A 20,538-nucleotide genomic window follows, 5' to 3' on the forward strand; every position below is an offset into this window, starting at 1 on the left:
CAGTCTGGACCCTCCATTTCCCAACCACGTCCCAGAGGAGATACAGAGTTTTGTTAAAACTGGTTTTCCCTGCCCTAACCCAAGCGGCCTTTGTTAAGGCCCTGGCAGGATGGGGCATGAATGAGGGTGACTTCGTTTGCCCTGGCATCTGAAACCTGCCTAAGTAACTTGGGTGGAGAGACAGCGCCACCCAGTGGCTCCATGGGCTCCAAGCTAGTCTTCTTGGGAGTGGGTCCTCATATACCTGGCTTCACGGCCCCCAGGAGGCATCTCACCAGAGCATTGGTTTAGCGGCTTCAGGTCCAAGGCTAAATAAAGAAGCAGAGGTTAAAGTCCCAACCTGCTCAGCTCAGCTGCGGCCCCGCCTCCATCATTCCTCTGGGCTGGCAATGGCCCTTACTCTAGACTCTGGCCAATGACCAGTACTTTCCCCTGCCTGGTCCTCACTTTTCTCCATCTGGAAAATGGCAGAATATTCCCTAGCCACCTTCTGCTTTTCCTGGTTGGCTGAGGAAATTTGTGGGATAGGGGAGGTTGTGGGTCTGACAGCCAGTCCTCCAAGACAGTTGGCCACTTGGACCCCAAGAATAGGCTCTGGCCCCATCCATATTTCCCAGACCAAATCCCTAGCCTCAGTGTCTTCCTGGAGATCCATCAGCTGCTGACCAACCCCCTAAGAATACCAGGCAAATGGGACCCACTCCTCCCCAATGCCTACCTTCTTTGGTTCTTACTTGCTGTTTCTACCCTCTCCTGCTTCCTCTCTTCTCCCCCTGCTTGTTCCCCTGTGGCCACAGGATGCCTGTGTTTCTCTTCAACCTTGGTAGAGAGCAAAATGAGGCAAGAGTAACCCCTGTCTCCAATTAAAGCCCACCACCCATCCCATTCCCCTCTAGGGTCCCTTCTGAAGCTGGTCTGGCTGAAGCAGGTGATAAAGGCAGAGGGGACCAACAATCAGCCCCAGAGACCTGGGGTGCTCTGTCTCCATCCTTCCTCCTGGCCTCCTCCCATGAGCCCTCCCTCTGTGCAGATAAGGCAATGGGCTCCAAGGCCCCTCTGATTTGGGGAGAGAGAGTAGGTGGATTGGGCCCCTAGTGTGTTGTGTCTGGAGTCGGCTAAAGCTTCTGGAATAACCAGACTGATGGAGAGAGCAGGAGATAGGAGGAAGCTTGGTCAAGAATGACAGAGCAAAGGGTGCTCAGCTCCAGTATACAGTGTGGCCTCTAAGCATGGTTTAACCTGGACTTTCTCCTAGTCAGGAGGAGATGGAAAAAGCTGAGAGTAGTCCCAGACACATGGATCAGCAATACAGACGGCAGGTTCTTCTGGTTTGGGCCTTTTTAGCTCTTCTCTGAGGAATTGTAGGGGTTTCTAGGACCAATGGCTCTGAGTGTAGTATGCTGTGTTCAAGGGGCAAGGGCAACCCCCATCCCGAAACAGTTCTACTTGATCTGTTATTTTTTGTTATAGTTCCAGATGAGATTTTGTTCAGAAAAATTATTCTGCCACTGGAAATAAAAAGTTTAAAAAACTCTGACTTGATGCAGCTTTACAGTTTACAAAGGAGGAAATTGAGGCCCAGAAGGGTAAACTTCTCATAAGACCCTATACCCAGAAAGTCTCCAATAAATATTTTAGAAAGAGCTATTGAATATCATAACATTTTCAAATAGTTTTAAAGCATAACCAAGTTCACTTTCATGCTACAAGACCTGCCACCTTTTCAGACGATCTAAAAAAGTTGTTGCATGAGCAGAAACAAAGAAAGTTGGGACTTTCTCAAATGTTAGGAATTACTTAAAAGCATAGCAAACTCATATAATTTAAGTGTAAGCAAAGTGGTAATTCATACAATTGTCCTTACCTGCTGTCTAAGCCAGGAAGTATGCATGTTCTTGAGTACATTTTAGTTAATTTCTGTCATGGGTTTAACATTAGCTGCTGATGTTTGACATGAAGAAAAAGTGAAAAAGGAAAAACTTCCTCTTGCTTTGAGGTTGAAATGTGAAAGGTGCTGTCATGAACACAAAGGTACATTCACACCTCCAGGGGTGGTTTGGTTCTGGGGAGGGGGGGCCCTTATTGTCTCTGAGCCATGACTGGGGTATTTGAGGCCCTCTCTCAGCCTTCTATGGACAATTATGCACCACAGAACAAAGCCTGCCAACGCACAGTGGCACAGATTCTGGGTTGTCCTCTGTGGATGATCCTCAGGCATGTTGTAAACCCAAGCCACTTTCTCTCTCTAGGTGTGCATGGGCTGGCTATCAGGAAAGTAATCAAATGTTAGGAGCTGGTTGACCAGGACATAATGATCAGCAGACACCATCCACCAAAAATGGGACTGTGTGTTCCAGAGGCAAATAGAAACAACTGGTAGGCTAGGCCTGAGTTTGAATTATCCATATCACTGCTTTGCCCCACCCTCCCAGCCTACCTCCCTACATGCTCAGTCAGTATGGATAAATAAAAAGAGCTTTCTGCTATTGACTCATTGAATGTGACTTCAGGTAAACCTCTTTCCTCTCTCACACCCAGTCTCTTCATTTCTCTTGTAAAAAGAAGTTTCAGAGTAAACCATCTATTGAGAAAGTTAAAAGACTGCCCAAAGAATGGGAGAAAATATTTTCTAATCATGTATCTGATAAGAGTCTGTGCTATGCTCAGTCGTGTCTGACTCTTTGCAACCCTATCTGTCCATGGGATTTTCCCCGGCAAGATCACTGGAGTGGGTTGCCATTTCTGCCTCCAAGGGATCTTTCTGACCCAGGTATCGAAAGTGTGTCTCATACATCTCCTGTACTGCAGGCAGATTCTTTACCTCTGAGCCACTGGGGAAGCCCAATAAGGGTCTAGCATCCAGAATGTATAAAGAAGTCTTAAAAACTCAAGAAATAAAGAGATAAATCACCCAGTCAAAAAACAGACAAGTTGGAAGAAGTAGATATTTTTCCAAAAAAAAGATATACAAATGACCGTTAACTCTTGAAGAGATGCGTGCATGGTGTCGCTTCAGTTGTGTCCAGCTGTTTGCAACCCTATGGACTGTAGCCCCCCCAGGCTCCTCTGTCCATGGGATTCTCCAGGCAAGAATACTGGGGTGGATTGCCAAGCCCTTCTCCAGAGGATCTTCCTGACCCAGAGATCGAACCCATGTCTCTTTCATCTCCTGCATTGGCAAGCGGGTTCTTTACCACCAGCGCTGCCTGGGAAGCCCCTGTAGTCATGAAGGGAATACAAATCAAAACTACAAGATGTCACTTCATATCAACTAAGATGGCTAGAATTAAAAATAAAATAACTGGGGAAATAACAAGCGTTGGTGAGGATGTATAAAAATTGGAATGCTCGTTCTCTGCTGGTGGGAATGTGAAATGGTACACTCACTATAGAAAACAGTCTATCAGCTCCTGAAAAAGTTAGACATAGAGTTACCATGTGACCAAGCAGTTCCACTCCTAGGTACATACCCAAGAGAAATGAAAATGCATGTCCACACAAGAACTTGTCCATGCAGGTTAATAGCAAAGGTATTCACAAGACCCCAAAATGTGGAAGTGACCCAAAAGTCTATCAGCTGGTGAATAGCTTGACAAAATGCTGTATATCCAGACAATAGAATACCATTTGGGAACAGAAAGGAATGAAGCATGATACATAGGCTGCAACATCGATGAACATTGAAAACCCAAGTAAAAGGCCAAATACAAAAGGGCACATTTTGTATGATTCCATTTAGTTGAAGTGTCCAAAATAGGCCTGTCCACAGAGACAGACGACAGATTAGTGACTGATGGGGGCTGAGGGTAAGGCATGTTTCTTTTGAGGGTGATGAAAATGCTCTGGAATTAGTGGTGATGGTGGCACATACTAAAACCCACAGAACTGTACATTTTAACAGGGTGAATTTTATGGTATGTGAATTCTATCTCAATTTTTTTTAAAAAAGAGTGAACTATAGCAGTAGTTTACAAATTTGGCTAAATCACAACTACTCCAGAAGCAACCCACCTTCTGGTGATTCCAGGCCTGAAAGTCTGTATGCTTTATACATCCCTGGGATGGTTCAGATGTAGCCAGGTTTGGGAACCACTCTCCTAGCTCTAACATTCTGGGTCCCTGCCTGTGTCTCTAATGCGAGGTACCTGTAAACAGTTGCACACAGCCCCTTTCTCTGTGGGAGCTGGCCCCCTCTCGAGTTCTGCACACCGTGAGACAGCCAGACCTCACACCCCAAGAAGGACCTGCATTAGCCCCAGAAACAGACCCTTCTTGTGCTCCTGGGGCTGCAGGGTGCTTTCTGACCTCTGAGGCGGGGCTGCTGGTGTTGGCCTTCCCAGGTGCGGCAGCCTCCTTGCCCCTCCTCCGCCTCTCCCTCCAGGGCCTCTTTCAGCAAGGCCTTAGAACCATTGCTCTCTGCTCCAGGGGCGCCAACACCAGGCCTGCCCGACTGGCCATGTGGTGAAAGAACTCAAACCCCACTGGGGAGGCTGGTAGGGGAGGGGCCACAGGGATGACCCTCGGGTGCCTGGGAAACCACATGCCTAGGGCATTTTGGCTCTGGTGCCTGGACCAAATTCTGAGGAGAGAGCTCTTAGAGAGGCAGTCCAGGCCCAGTCTTCAGCAGATGAGTGGTTCTGGTCCCCTTCAGGGTGTGTGAAGACCGGAGGGTGTGTGAAGACAGGAGCATGTGCACAGGCCTAGTGAGGCGCTGTGAGCCAAGATACTAGGGCCTTGCTCATAGTTTCTCCTTGCCTACCTTTTCTCCTCCAAGCTCATATTCTCTCCTCACAGTATTTGTAACAAAATAATGTTCCTCCCCACCTCACCGACTGAGGGCCGACCTTATGTTCGGCCCAATGCAAAATGCTTTGAGAAACTTTCCTTCATTCCAACCCTCCCAACAACCTTTTACAGTAGGAAGTACTCTTCTCACTTTACATGAGGAACAAGAAATTCAGAGCTTAGTTATTCACTTGATTAGAATTTTTGGGACACTTATTTTATGCCAGGTACTATGCCAAGTGCTGGGTCTACAGAAAAGAATGAGGTCCATCCCCTCTTGGAGACTACACTCTATCTCCAAGCAGGAAAGGAGAATTCTAGAAAGATTTCTAGAAAGAAGTCGAGCTGGGATAGCAAACCAGGTCCACTTGAGTCTATAAGCCCTCCTCTTTCAGGGTGCCCAACCTTGGCCAGATGTTCCCTCCATGCATTGCAAGACTTCCCAGGGCTGCCCTGTGGCTGCGTCTTTCCAGGCATGTGAGAAGGGAGCACACAAGATTTAACAAATATCAGTTGTTCACATGCCACCATCATGACTTTTGCTATCATCCTACCCCACCTGTTTCATGATTTAGTTGCCATTTTTCCTTAAGTGGACTCACTTCTGAAAAAGGAACTTTAGTATTTTCCTCAGTGTCTTACTAAGCAATGAAATCATTTGCGGTATGCTAATTACATATTCTCCTGCTGCTGTTGCTGTTAAGTCGCTTCAGTCATATCCGACTCTGTGCGACCCCAGAGACAGCAGCCCACCAGGCTCCCCCATCCCTGGGATTCTCCAGGCAAGAACACTGGAGTGGGTTGCCATTTCCTTCTCCAATGCATGAAAGTGAGAAGTGAAAGTGAAGTTGCTCAGTCACGTCCAACCCTCAGCAACCCCATGGACTGCAGCCTTCCAGGCTCCTCTGTCCATGAGATTTTCCAGGCAAGAGTACTGGAGTGGGTTGCCATTGCCTTCTCCAACATATTCTCGTAAAAAACGTTAAAATTAATATATCACTTCAGTTCAGTCACTCAGTCATGTCTGACTGTTTGTGACCCCATGGACTGCAGCATACCAGGCCTCCCTGTCCATCACCAACTCCCAGAGTTTACTCAAACTCATGTCCATTGAGTCAGTGATGCCATCCAACCATCTCATCCTCTGTCATCACCTTCTTCTCCTGCCTTCAATCTTTCCCAGGATCACAGTCTCTTCAAATGAGTCACCTCTTCATCAGGTGGCTCAAATATTGGAGTTTCAGCTTCAACATCAGTCCTTCCAATGAACACTAAGGACTGATCTCCTTTAGGATGGACTGGTTGGATCTCCTTGCAGTCCAAGGGACTCTCAAGAGTCTTCTCCAACACCACAGTTCAAAAGCATCAATTCTTCAGTGCTCAGCTTTCTTTATAGTCCAACTCTCACATCCATTCATGACCACAGCCTTGACTAGACGGACCTTTGTTGGCAAATTTAATGTCTCTGCTTTTTAATATGCTGTCTAGGTTGGTCATAACTTTCCTTCCAAGGAGTAAGCGTCTTTTAATTTCATGGCTGCAATCACCATCTGCAGTGATTTTGGAGCCCCCCAAAATAAAGTCTGCCACTGTTTACACTGTTTCTCCATCTATTTCCCACGAAGTGATGGGACTGGATGCCATGATCTTAATTGAATGTTGAGCTTTAAGCCAACTTTTTCACTCTCCTCTTTCACTTTTATCAAGAGGCTCTTTAGTTCTTCTCCACTTTCTGCCATAAGGGTGGTGTCATCTGCATATCTGAGGTTATTGAGATTTTCTCCCGGCAATCTTGATTCCAGCTTGTGCTTTATCCAGCCCAGCGTTTCTCATGATGTACTCTGCATATAAGTTAAATAACCAGGGTGACAATATACAGCCTTGATGTACTCCTTTTCCTATTTGGAACCAGTCTGTTGTTCCATGTTCAGCTCTAACTGTTGCTTCCTGACCTGCATACAGATTTCTCAAGAGGCAGGTCAGGTGGTCTGGTGTTTCATCTCTTAAGAATTTTCCACAGTCTATTGTGATCCACACAAAGTCTTTGGCATAGTCAATTAAGCAGAAATAGATGTTTTTCTGGAACTCTCTTGCTTTTTTGATGATCCAGCGAATGTTGGAAATTTGATCTCTGGTACCTCTGCCTTTTCTAAAACCAGCTTGAGCATCTGGAAGTTCATGGTTCACGTACTGTTGAAGCCTGGCTTGGGGAATTTTGAGCATTACTTTACTAGTGTGTAAGATGAGTCCAATTGTTTAGTAGTTTGAGCATTCTTTGGCATCTCTTTTCTTTGGGATTGGAATGAAAACTGACCTTTTCCAGTCCTGTGGCCACTGCTGAGTTTTTCAAATTTGCTTGCATATTGAGTGCAGCACTTTCACAGCATCATCTTTCAGGATATGAAATAGCTCCACTGGAATTCCATCACCTCCACTAGCTTTGCTTGTAGTGATGCTTCCTAAGGCCCACTTCACATTCCAGGATGTCTGGCTCTAGGTAAGCAATCACACCATCATGATCATCTGGGTTGTGAAGATCCCTTTTGTATAGTTCCTCTGTGTATTCTTGCCACCTCTTCTTAATACCGTCTGTTAGGTACATACCATTTCTGTCCTTTATTGAGCCCATCTTTGCATGAAATGTTCCCTTGGTATCTCTAATTTTCTTGAAGAGATCTCTAGTCTTTCCTATTCTATTGTTTTCCTCTATTTATTTGCATTGATCACTGAGGAAGGATTTCTTATCTCTCCTTGCTATTCTTTGGAACTCTGCATTCAAATAGGTATATCTTTTCTTTTCTCATTTGCTTTTCACTTCTCTTCTTTTCACAGCTATTTGTAAGGCCTCCTCAGACAGCCATTTTGCTTTTTTGCATTTGTTTTTCTTAGGGATGGTCTTGATCCCTGTCTGCTTTACAATGTCACGAACGTCCATGTATAGTTCATCAGGCACCCTGTCTATCAGATCTAGTCCTTTAAATCTATTTCTCACTTCCGCTGTGTAATTGTAAGGGATTTGATTTAGGTCATACCTGAATGGTCTAGTGGTTTTCCCTACTTTCTTCAATTTAAGTCTGAATTTGGCAATAATGAGTTCATGATCTGAGCCACAGTCAGCTCCTGGACTTGTTTTTGCTGATCAATATTGACATATACATCTTTGTTTAAGGCCACTTAAAATCCTCTCAACAACCTGCAAGGTAAGTACCATACTTTGGAGAAACACATGAAGAGAAAGAAAATATAACTCCTCTGGAGATGCTTGGAGATGTACTTGCATGGAGACTGCCTTCGTTGCGAAGTTGCTTGGTAATCCTGCTTTGGGCTAGACCCTGAGTCTTTAGGGCCCAGAAATGGATCCAGCTGAAGGCTTTGTCTATTATTCCAAAAGAGCAAGGAGGAAGTGCAGTTGACAAGATGGTGGAAGGTCCTGCACTCTGCCAGGTGACTCCTCAAGACGTCCACTCCCCACCCATAATCTCCAGCCAAGTCATTCCCCTTACAGAATGTTGTGAAGGATATGGGTCTCCAGGCTAACTAAAGTAGTCAGAATTTGGGCAGCAAAGCTTCTGGATGTTGCAGAAATCCTGGGGAGGCCTTTGGGTTCTTTCAGGGTTCAGGTCAAGGCTCACTATATCTGGGAAAGGCAGGGATCCTGGATCCCAGTGGCTGAATGATCCTGGGTAAGTAACTGTATCATGTTTCAAATGGGAAATGAGAGCCTTCTTCACAGACTGGTTGTGAAGGTTAAGTGAGACAAGAATGTATGAGTGGGCTTTGGTAATGGCCCATCCAAATGTTTTCATTTTGTGATCATGACTTTTCAACAAATTCAGTAAACATGCTTTGGCCACTTCGGTGCACAAAACATCATTCCACACCCTGTTGGGGAGGGGCAGCAATAAGCATGGAGGGGTGTGAATGAGTACAATGAAGTCCCTACAGTCTAGGAGCGGAAGCAAGCAAACAGTTGGATTTAACCTATGAAATGGCCAATCATCTTGGACCCACAACCCAATACTACCTCTGATATCAGGCAAAGTGAAATAAATACAAATGGAAATGGAGGAGGGAGTGGTTTTCTCTCCCTGGAAAAATTAGGGAGGGTTTCCATGAGGAAATGACTTTTGACTGAGCCTTGAAGGATGTGCTGGATTGTAATCAGCTGCAATCCAAGGAGAAAGGCCTTGCAGGCTAAAAGCAGGGAGAGTGGCAGCAATGGCACAAGGGTGGGGTCGGGGGCAGCCTGTTTGGGGATGAGGAAGCCTGGGTACCTGGGCAAACGCTCTGCTGGGACAGCTTGGTGGGACCATTATGGAGGGTCTGAGATGCTGGCCTCGCCTTCCCCAGGGAGTTGGCAGCTGCTTGTTAGCAAATAAGGGACATGGTCATTTCTTTCTGCTTAGTGGGGCAGGTGGCATGAAGTGGGGCAGCAGCCTTCTCACCTTGCAACTAAAGGCTTCTCCTGGCAGCAGGAGAAATTGTAATCAACCAAAAGAAAGAACTTTTTGCAAGCGAGCTATGGGAACCTATTCCAGAATGTCCAAGGAAAGCTGAGGAATCTTTTCCCCTGGAGACCTTGAAAAGCAGGAGAGGTTCTCATCTGTCTGGTTTTAGAAGAATTCTGCCCAGAGGCAGGGGGCTGGACTAGAGAACCCATTTGGGTTCTTTCCAGTCTACAGCCTGGGTGATCTCATTGTTCCCTCTTCCTCTGGATGGTGTTGCCTCGCCCCACCTCAGTCTCCTTGGGATTATTCCTGTTGTTAGGGATCTCCCAGGCCCCCAAAGCCACAGCTTTTCCGGTTGGTGACTCATGACCTCTTCAGCAAGATCATACCAGTGTCTAGCCTCCATCCTCCTTGCTGTTAGCTTGAGTAAGCTTAGCCTTTCTCTTTGTAGCTCCCTTTGACGGTGAGGAAACATAGGTTATTATCCTTATATAGCCAAGACTTTCCACCATGGTCAGCCCTAATGCCAACGTTCCTCTCACCTCTGAAGGGAGTCAGAACCTCACAGATAGAATAGGTTTTAGAGTTGAAGGGCCTAGGTTTGAGTTTTGATTAGTTGTATGACCTCAGGCAAGTCATTTAAGGGCAGAGATTAAGTCAACTAACACTTGTGGAGCACTTGCTATATTTTCAAATACTGTTGAATGAATCAAATGTAGGTATCGTCCCATTTTATGGGTAGGAAAACTGAGGCTCTAAGAGGTAAAGTTTCTTGCCTACTGTTACACAGCTAGTTAAGTAATAAAGCTGGAAATGGAACTTAGACCTCACAGATTCCCAAAGCTGTGCCTTTTCCACACTCTGTGGTGTTACTTCTTGCTTCATCACTCAACCTGTTCTGTCATCTGTAAAATGGGGTTTATCCTCTCTGCCCCAAAGAGATATTGGAGGGATTAAAAATACACATACTGTATGTGAAAGGGATGTGGAAGACAAAAAGTGCTCAGCAGACACTAGATAATTATTTCTCGGTCCCTGATCAATTCTCGGCGCTTCTGCCAACATCTTTGGGAAGCTATTTCTGAGAGCAGCAGGCAGAGTTGGCCTCACCTTTCCACTCTCACTGTAGGATGGAAGAGACATCTCTTCTTCCTGAAGTAGAGAACTAGAGAACCCTAGCTCTTATTGCACTGGGTCGAACTCTTTCTTTAGCAGGTTTGCCTTCCTAATTCAACTGTAAGCTTCTCCAGCGCACAGTGCTGACACACAGTAGTACTCAGCAAGTGTGACTGTTGTTGCTCCGTCACTCAGTCGTGTCAAATGATGCAGCGACTTGCCCTCACAAGCCTGTTCCTTCTCTGTCACTGGTCCAGTCTCCATCCTCCCTGCCCAGAGCCCAGCTTCCTAACTGGGCCACCCACCGCTGGCCTTCCAATCCCATGGTCACATGTTTACCTTGGCTGGCTGGCATTCAGTCCTTAGCATGTGACACTCAGCTTCGTTCTACCAGGAATGCCCTTTCCTACAATATCCTCTTGTCAAAGTGCATATTGTCTTGTTCGTGAAGCTTTCCCTGACCACCCACCTTGTCCAAAACTAAAGGTGATCTCCTTTTCCCATGAGCTCCCATTGCATACAGTGGGTGCCATTTATAGGACTCCTTAATATCTTCTACCTTCTCAAACAGTTATGTGCATCCCACTATGTGACCTTGGGTAAGTCCTTACCCCTGATATGGGCCTCAGCCTCCAATCTGTTCATGTGTCCCACGACTCTTCCAACTCTGCCATTCTGTAACCTGGCTTCTTTGGGGTTCTTGGAGAACAAGACACAAAAGAGCCCCAGTTGGGGCCTTCAAGTCTTGACAGCACGTGCCCAGCTCCCAGGCCTGAAAATCAGCTGCTCAGATATTTCAAGCTAATTGACTTGCTTAATAAAGGGATAAATAAATATCTACTTAACATGATTACTGTCAGAGGCCTGAGCTACAGAACCTTTCCATGCTGGGGTTTTATTGCACGAGAAGCTAATTAGTTCTAATTAGTTAACTCCCAGGTGCTTAAGGCAGAGGCAGGGGAGAGGAGGGTGTGAGGGAGTGGAAGGCAGGTGGGGAAAGGGAGGAGAAGGTGTTCTATACTCCCCACTCTCAGCTGCTTACCTGCCACAGCCAGGCTCAGGACTCATCAGGAAGCCCAGGCTTAGTGATACCTCAGGCACCTCATGCATCTGAGATGAGGGAATGAAGCTCCTTGAGAACCTACTATGGGCTGGGCACTGAAGCCTGTTCTCTGCATGATCTTGTTTGATCCTTGCAATGACCTGCAGAGGCAAGAACTCTTCATTGTCCTATTTTCTAGGTGCGGAAACTAGGATGCACAGAAGTACAGCCCCTTGTCTGAGCTCACACCCCAGGGAAGTAGAGGAGCCAGCACTGGATCTGATTGAAAGGCCGGGGTTGCTGTGTTTGGCCCTGTTACGCCTCCAGGTGACAGCCCCAGAGGGCTCGTGCTGCTCAGAAAGGGATTTGGATAGGCAGTGACCTCCCTTCACTGTGGTACTCAGCCAAGAGGTCTTCCTGGATAGGCCAAACCAGACACAGCCAGAGCTGGCAGGGTACTGAAGAGCTAGTCATCGTTTGATTCAAGAACTCCTCCTGCTTTGATTCAAGTCAAAGCTCTGGGCTGGAAATCCTGCATGACTCAGATCCCCGCCCACAAGGAACTCACATTCAAGGGAAGTGTATGAACATTTGGATAGCAAGTTATTTAACTGTTAAAAATGTACATGAGGAGATACAGCTCTCTTTTATTGCATAATTTCTCTGCTTAGGGAAAATTTTTCCCAGGCTTTGAGGGCCTAAGTCAGAGAATCAGGATCTCCTTCTGGGACACCACTTGCAGTGTAGGAAGGAGCATGGACTCTGACGCTTGGATTTGAATCGAGGATCTGCCACTTATTAATTGTATGATCTTGGTCATATCCCTCTGCCTCTCTCTGTCTGGCCCACCCCCTCCTGGACCTAGCTTCCCGACATTTACCTACACACACTGTCTCCTAACTGGCTTCCCTGCTTCTCTGGAACCCATTCCTCACACTGCAGCCAGAATGAGCTTCTGCCTCATGTGATAACCCCACTGTGAGTCCTTCAAAGTCTTCACCATGGCCTGCGAGGCTTCCATGATCTCTGGCTTCATTTCAGGCCACACTCTCTCACTCACCAAACTCTGCCACACTGGTCTTCTTAATGCTTTAGAAATCCGATCTCGTTTCTACCTCTGGACCTTTGTACCCGTTGTTCTGGTCACCTCAGTGTTCTGACCCCAACCACTTGCATTGCTGGCCTCTTCTCATTCTTAAACATCACCTCCTCAGGGACATTTTCCCTTTAACCCTATCTCAAACAGCAGTAGCCCCTTTGTTCTCAATTTCAGTACCTTTCATTTCCATCCAAATACCACAATTTGTAATTTTTTAAATTCACTTAAACATGTGTTCTTTATCTATTTCCTCCCACTCAGATAATAAGCATCATTAGGTCAATGACTTTGTCACTGCCACTGTGTCTTGAACAGCGTTTGACACATAGTAGGTGCTCAGTACAGATGGAGGGGTGGATGGTTGGAGCAGTGAATGAATGGCCACTTCTTAAAGCTGTTGTGAGGATTAAATGAGCTGGTGCATGTTAAATGTCTGGCACAGAGCCCAGCAAAGAGCCCAGCTCAATAGCTAAGTTGAATCTGCACGTGGCTGGCACCCAGCTATTTCCTGAGCCATCCCCACCTTAGTCAGCTAGTACTCCATCCCACCACCCTGCAAGGCCTAGCTCCTACTGCCCTGGAAACAAACCCGTTCTCACCCACAGGCAGTGGTGTACTAGAGTTGAGTGTCACTTGTTAACGATTCAGGAATTTTACAAGCAGATTGTTAAACTATCAGTAGCTTCAGAGTGGCCACGGAGGGAGTACTTACACCACAGAAATTGACAAATAGTACAAATCGCACCCCCAGGACGCAAAGAGCCGGTTTACCAGTACACCATCACTAGGCTTCTCTCCTGCTGCTCACTCTGCCAGAGGGCCCTGCCTGAGTTCAGCCTGCCAGCCTTCAAGGTTCAGATCAAGCACTGACTCCCCTTGAAAGCCATGAAGCCTCCCATATCTCACCCCTGCTGACAGCCTCAGTGCCACAGGTGAGGGTATCTAAGTCAGTGTTTCTGGATATTGATTTTTGTCTTCTCCAAGTAACACAGAAATCTCATCCCTGAAGCTAACTTTTAAAACTGCAAAAGCAAGGGCATGGTTGATACACTTATTTCTTCTAGTCCCTCAGGGTGCCTAGCACAAGATTGGGGACTGGAGAGGTTTTGGTAAAGTGTTTACAGCAGCAAGTGTTCAATGACAGCTGAGTTTGGATAAAGAAGATGTGGTAGGGACTTCTCTTGTGGCCCAGTGGCTGAGACTCCATGCTCTCAATGCAGGGGGCTCATGTTCGATCCTTGGTCAGGGAACTGGATCCCACATGCTGCAACTAAGACCTGGTGCAGTCAAATAAATAAATAAAATAAAAGGTTTTTTTTTTTTAAAAAAAAAAAGAAGATGCAGTACATATATACAGTGTAACATTAGCCGTAAGAAAGAATGATAAAACACCGTTTGCAGCAACATGGATGGACCTAGAGATTATCATACTGAGTGAAGTAAGTCAGACAAAGACAAATATCATATGATATCACTTATAGGTAGAATCTGAAAAATAAAATGATCAAATGAGCTTATTTACAAAACAGAAAAAGACTCACAGACATAGAAAACAAACTTATGGTTACCAAAGGGGAAAGGGGAGAAGGATAAATTAGGAGTTTGGGATTAACATATACACACCACTATATATAAAGTAAGTAAACAACAAGGACCTACTGTATAGCACAGGGAAATATACTCAGTATCTTGTAAAAACCTATAATGTAAAAGAATCTGAAAAAGAAAATATTTTGTGTATAATACATATATATTGTGTATAATACATAGATATGTGTGTGTAATACATATATGTACACATATATATGACTGAATCAACTTTCTATATACCTGAAACTAACACAACATTGTAAATCAACTATGTTTCAATAAAAATTAAAAAAGAAAAGGCGACTCAGCCGCAGGCTGATAGAGTGGCTGCTGCTGCTGCTAAGTTGCTTCAGTTGTGTCCGACTCTGTGCAACCCCATAGACGGCAGCCCACCAGGCTCCCCCGTCCCTGGGATTCTCCAGGCAAGAACCCTGGAGTGGGTTGCCATTTCCTTCTCCAATGCATGAAAGTGAAAAGTGAAAGTGAAGTCGCTCAGTTGTGTCCGACTCTTAGCGACCCCATGGACTGCAGCCCACCAGGCTCCTCCATCCATGGGATCTTCCAGGCAAGAGCACTGGAGTGGGGTGCCATTGCCTTCTCCAGATAGAGCGGCAGGAGTCTAGAAAAGAGAAACAGGAGCCCTGCATTTGGCACAGCTCAGCCACTGCCTTGCAGTGTGACCTCAGTCCAGTCCCTTTACCTTTCCAGGCCTCAGTTTATCTATCAAAAATGATGTTGATGATTTTTGAAGCTTCCTTCAGACTTCAAGATTTCAAGGACTTGTTCGCTGACTGATATGCAAATAAGTGTTCATTATTTGATGCAGAAGCTGTTAGGTATTTTCAAAGAAACAATTACTGGCATCCCTTCCACCATGTTCACAATGAGAGAAGACTTAGGAGGGCCTTTGGACCATTGAACCCAAGGCATTATTATCCATTCTGCAGATAATGATAGCTAGGATTTACCAAACTCTTGTGATATGCCAGGTAGTATTCTAAGCACTTGACATTGATTAACCAGTTTAACCATCACAACAACACTAAAAAGGTAGATACTATTATCAGTGCCCATTTTACAGATGGGGAAGTTAAGGTTCAGAGAAGTAAACAACTTTCCAAAGTCACACAGTTAGGAAGTAATAGAATCGAGGCTTGAACTAGGCAGTCTGATTCTAAATCCCATATACCTGACCACTGTGCCGTGCTCCTTTATACAATTTCTCAGAGGAAGAAGCTGCCCTTCAAAGGCCCTGGAGCCCCCAGACAGACAGCTAGCTTTCCCACCTACACCCAAACGGGTCCCATCATAGTACAAGCTTTACCAATAGGCAGAACGCCTTAGAGGAAATGTCACATCTGGTTTCCTCCACCTCCCAGCTGTGTGACTCTGGGCAGGTCCCTCTGCCTCGCTGAGCCCCAGTTGTCTCATCTATGTCACACAAAGCTGTTGTGAGAATTAAGAGGGAGGAAATTAGTAGGTAATGATTGTCTCTGTGTATTAATATTTAAATTTGCATTGAATTACCTCTTCTCATTCTTCTAGAGAGAAATTTGTTTCCCATTTTACAGAGTGAAAATATCCTCAGAAAGGGTAATAATTTCCTCAAAGCCTTGCTGTTAGATGGGGCAGAAAACATGATTAAAAAGACTCCAAGTTATTTTCATTTAAATAAGTTAAAAAAAATTTTTAGAACAGTTTAAGATTTACAGAAAACATTTAGAAGACTGTATGGATTTCCCATATATCTGTACCCAATTTCCCCATCTTACATTAGTGTAGTACATTTGTTACAATTAATGAATTAGTATTAAAGTCAGATTTCCTTAGTTTTAACCTAATGCCCTTTATTCATTCCAGAATTCCATTCAGGACACTGCATTATATCTAATCATCATGTCTCCTTAACTCTTCTGGTCTATGATTGTTTCTTAGACTTTTCCTTGTTTTTAATGACCTTCACAGTTTTTAGGAGTGTTGGTAAGGTACTTTGTAGACTGTCCCTCAGTCAGGATTTGTCTGATGTCTTTCTCATGGTCAGGCTGGAGTTAAGGGTTTGGGGGAGGAAGTGCTCTTCTTATCACATCACAGCAAGAGTATATGCTCTTAGCATGACTTGTCATTATTGATGTTTATGGTGATCACCTGGCTGAGGTATGTTTGTCAGGTCGCTCCACTGGAAAGTTACTCTGTGTTTTCAGCCCTTTCCATATTGTACTCTTTGGAAGGAGGTTGCTGTGCTCAGTCCACACTAGAGGTGTGTGGAATGGGGAGATAAGCATTGCCTCCTTGTGGGAAGAGGATCAACAAATTATTTGCAATTCTTCTACACAGGAGATTTGCCTCTTCTGTATTTATTTATTTATATTTTCATTCATTCAACCACTTATTTCTACCACTATAGACTCATGGATGGTCTTCCTAGGTGGTTCTAGCAGTAAAGAACCCACCTGCCAATTCAGGAGACGTAAGAGACACGGGTTTAATCCTTGGGTCAGGAAGATCCCCTGGAGGAGGGTATGGCAACCCACTTGGGTATTCTTGCCTGGAAAATCCCATGGACAGAGGAGTCTGGAGGGCTACAGTCCATAGGGTCACAAAGAGTTGGACATGACTGAAGGGACTTAGCGTGCATGCACATAAACTCACGGGTATTGGTTATTATACTTTGGGTTATAATCTGATACTACATTATTTATCCTGTTGCTCAAATTGATTCAGCTTTAGCCTTTGGGAGCTCTTTCAGTTGGCTCCTGCATCCCTCTGACCTATCATTGTGGGTTTTATCTTTTTGGCATTTCCTTCCTCTCTGTATCTTTATCTATAAGATACTCCAGGCTCATCTCATTTATTTCCTGCACCAGCCCTAGAATCAACCACTACTGTGAAGAACTCTGGTTCCTTTATTGGAAAATGGTATTACAAACCAAGATCCAGGCACTGGGTGTGTTCATTGCTCCTGGGCCCTCTCAACTAACAGAGTAAGAAGATGTATGTTCCTATGCTGCTGCTGCTGCTGCTGCTGCTGCTGCTAAGTCGCTTCAGTTGCGTCCGACTCTGTGCAACCCCATAGACGGCAGCCCACCAGGCTCCCCCGTCCCTGGGATTCTCCAGGCAAGAACACTGGAGTGGGTTGCCATTTCCTTCTCCAATGCATGACAGTGAAGAGTGAAAGTGAAGTCGCTCAGTCGTGTCCGACTCTTAGCGACCCCACGGACTGCAGCCCACCAGGCTCCTCCATCCATGGGATTTTCCAGGCAAGAGTACTGGAGTGGGGTGCCATTGCCTTCTCCAATGTTCCTATGCTAACTAGTGTATATACACATATCAGTGAGTGCTCTGTGTAAATATTTGTACCCATAGTGAGCTAAACATGAGTTTACACTCATGTCTCCCATTCTAATCCATTACCACATGGATTACTCTAGTCTTTTCCTTGCTTATTTGTATACTCTCACTCCAACAGTGAGCAACCTGGCTCCTGCCATTCACTATCTGACTTCATGCTCTTTTATAGCCTTCCTCCCTCACTCCTTTCAGGTTCCCAAGGCCTACCTGGCAGCTGCCTTGGGGAGTAGCTGTGTTCATCTCTCCTGGGCTATGGGTGGTCCTAGGTGGTGGTGGTGCTTTTACAGCCTGGGAAACTCTTGTCATCAGTCTCTGCCTGGTTTGGTTTCCACAGGCAGCCCTCAAAGTAGCCTCCTCTGGTCATTCTGAGGGCCTGGGAGGGTTTCCCCAAGTACCTTTCTGTGGGTGACTGAGCCTTTAGACCTGCAGGAATTCATTGCTGGTGTGACAGCAGCCCCTCCTCCAACTGCCTGGTATGCTAACCTCACTGTCTCATCCCCTACCATTCTCCCCCTTAGCCAGCCACTGGGTTTTCTTGCTAAGCCCTGCTCAGCCTCACAGTTCCTGGCCAGTGGTCTGGAATGACATGTGGTAGAGGATGCAGAGAAAATCGGAATTCCAGGCATGAGCAACATACTGCATGGAGAGGCTAAGGCTCCTTTGGCCAGAGTTCAGATTAGTCCAGCTCAGTGGCTGTCACCTTGGAGCAGTACACTCTATGACCCCACACAAGCAGGGCCCTTACCCCAGCCCCATGCCTCAGGAGACCCTGTGTTTTGGAGGACATTCCTTTAAATGTGCTAACGTCCCCTCTGGTGCCGAGTTCCAGCCAGAGCCAGCACTGCCTCCCAGGTAGAGTGCTCTGAGCCCAAACATGAACCCAAGTAGGCCCCAGTCCCTGTTTCTCCCCTTTGGGAAACTCTGGCTATACCACGTGTGGGGTCAACCAGATGCCCTGATCTCCTAGACTCACATCTATGGTATCTTTCTGGAACACTGGAGCTGAGTTGGCACAGTATTTTTTTCACAGGACCCTGGGAGAGACCAGGTTGCCAGAATGTTGCTAACATGCTGATTTGGGGTAAGTTGAATTGTTTATGTAACAGGGGCCTTACACTCATATATACACATACAAATATATGTCTATTTATTATATAAATATACATATCCCCTCCCCCACCCAGGCTTACATACTCTAGGGCAGCCTTTCCTTAGAGTTTATGGAGTTAAAAGTACAAAATGTCCAGGACAGAAGAGTTTTGAAGCCATTTAGCCCAAGGCATTCCTGGTGTCTATGCGTCACCCCTCCCCCACCTCCACTTGCCCCAGAACCTGCTCTGGGTCTGTCTGAACCTGGAGTTGCTGGGGATGGAGAAAGGAATAAGTCTCTGTCATTGTCTTCCAGGGTCTCCCAATCTAATGGGATATACAGGTACAGAAAGTGTCACTTTGAGTACAATTAAAAGAATAATCACAGTAATAACAAGAGCTGCCACTTATTTAGCCCTTACTGTGGGCCAGGCACTGCCCTCCATGCTTTGCACACATCGGCTTGTTACTTCTCTCAATGAGCTCATGAAGCAGGTGCTTCCCTATATTCCTACCTATAGAAGAGGCAACTGAGGTTCAGAGATGTAAAGCAGTATATGTGTGTGAGCCCAGAGTGCCCTTCAGCTCTGTCTGGCTCCCCAGCCTGAGTCCTCTCATACTCTCAGGCCTCAAGCCTGAAGAAATGGAGGCCAAGTGGGCTAAGGTTACTTGCCGAGAAAGAAAGGACTTGAATCCAGTGCTGTCTGCCCTCAGCCCTGTGGGGAAGCTGCTGCGTTTTGACAGAAAGTCAGTGGCATGTGCCCACAGTCCTGGCTCTCCTCTCCTGTCATGGTCTCATCTCCTGGCACAGCCCCAGCCCCGGCCTGCGCTGGGCCAGCCATGTGGCTAGCACATCTCCCTTTCAACTCTGCCAGGCCTGCAGCTGGCCCACCCCTTGCGTGCCCCCTCCAGGGCCCAGCCCTCTCTCCTCGGTCAACGACGCAGCCCTCCTTCCGTTCAGCATTCCTGCCAGCTGGTGTGTGAGCCCTGTGCAAGGAGGCTGGGTTGCCATGGCAGCCGGGGAGGGCTGGTGGGAGCGGAGGGGGGGGCAGGGGGGGTGCCACTGTGGTGCAGAGCTCCTGACCTCCCTAGGAAGGGAGGCTGTGGCCCTGGGCCTGGTAAGTGCTTTGGCAGGTCACCTTAGAAGGCCTGCCCCCACCCCACCCTGGCTCTCTGCCCCCACCGGGTGTGCTTTAAGAGCTTTCACCACACAGAGAAAGGGATGAGCTGGGGAGAAAAAATGCCCAGGCCCTTCAGAGCTCAAGCCCAATATAGCAGAACTAATTTGAAATGTCACTTAGGGCAGTCTCATTCCCAGCCAGCGAAAAGCTGGTTTATTTACATAGTCGGCAGTGGCAGGAGGCCAAGAAACCTGCCATGCCAGGGTGTAGGGGATGGGCGGCTGGGAGCCGTGGCTGTGGCCCCTTGGCCTGGACCTTGCTCAGAACCACCATCTGGAAACCCCTGTGGGCAGAAGGGCCAGATCCCATGGACCCCACGCACGCCTCCCTCACTCCAGCCAGTATCCCCCCACCCCTCAGGGCCCCAGGTCAGAGCAGGAACTTCTAGTGACTGCCTTGGCACCAGTTCTGTGCCAGGCACTCTGCTGCACATTCGACATGGTTTTCTCCTTGAACCTTTGCCAAGCTCTGAGATGAGGAGTGATTAGCCCCCGTCACAAATGAGGAAACTGAGGTGGGGAAGGATGTACGACTTTCTAGGGGTTAGATAGCCAGGAAGTGGCAGTTGGGATTCAGATCAAGGTCTGTCTGGCTCCTGAGGGCATGCTTCTCCTCTCCCACCCCTGTAACCCCCATATCCATACCTTGTATCTTCATTCCTTGGCTTCTGCCAGCCACTACCCAAGACATGGCCTGTGTGAGCCACTGGGCCTGTCAGTTGATTGCCAATGGCCTTTTTCAGCTCAGCCCCTATAGGCCCTACCAGTGAGCCACTGGCCTGGGGACTGACAGGCCTGGAGCCAGTCAGGGTGGGTTCGGGCCCCTAGCAAGAGAATGGAG

This window comes from Ovis canadensis, chromosome X (genome assembly GCF_042477335.2).
Source record: "Ovis canadensis isolate MfBH-ARS-UI-01 breed Bighorn chromosome X, ARS-UI_OviCan_v2, whole genome shotgun sequence".
Lineage (NCBI taxonomy): Eukaryota > Metazoa > Chordata > Mammalia > Artiodactyla > Bovidae > Ovis > Ovis canadensis.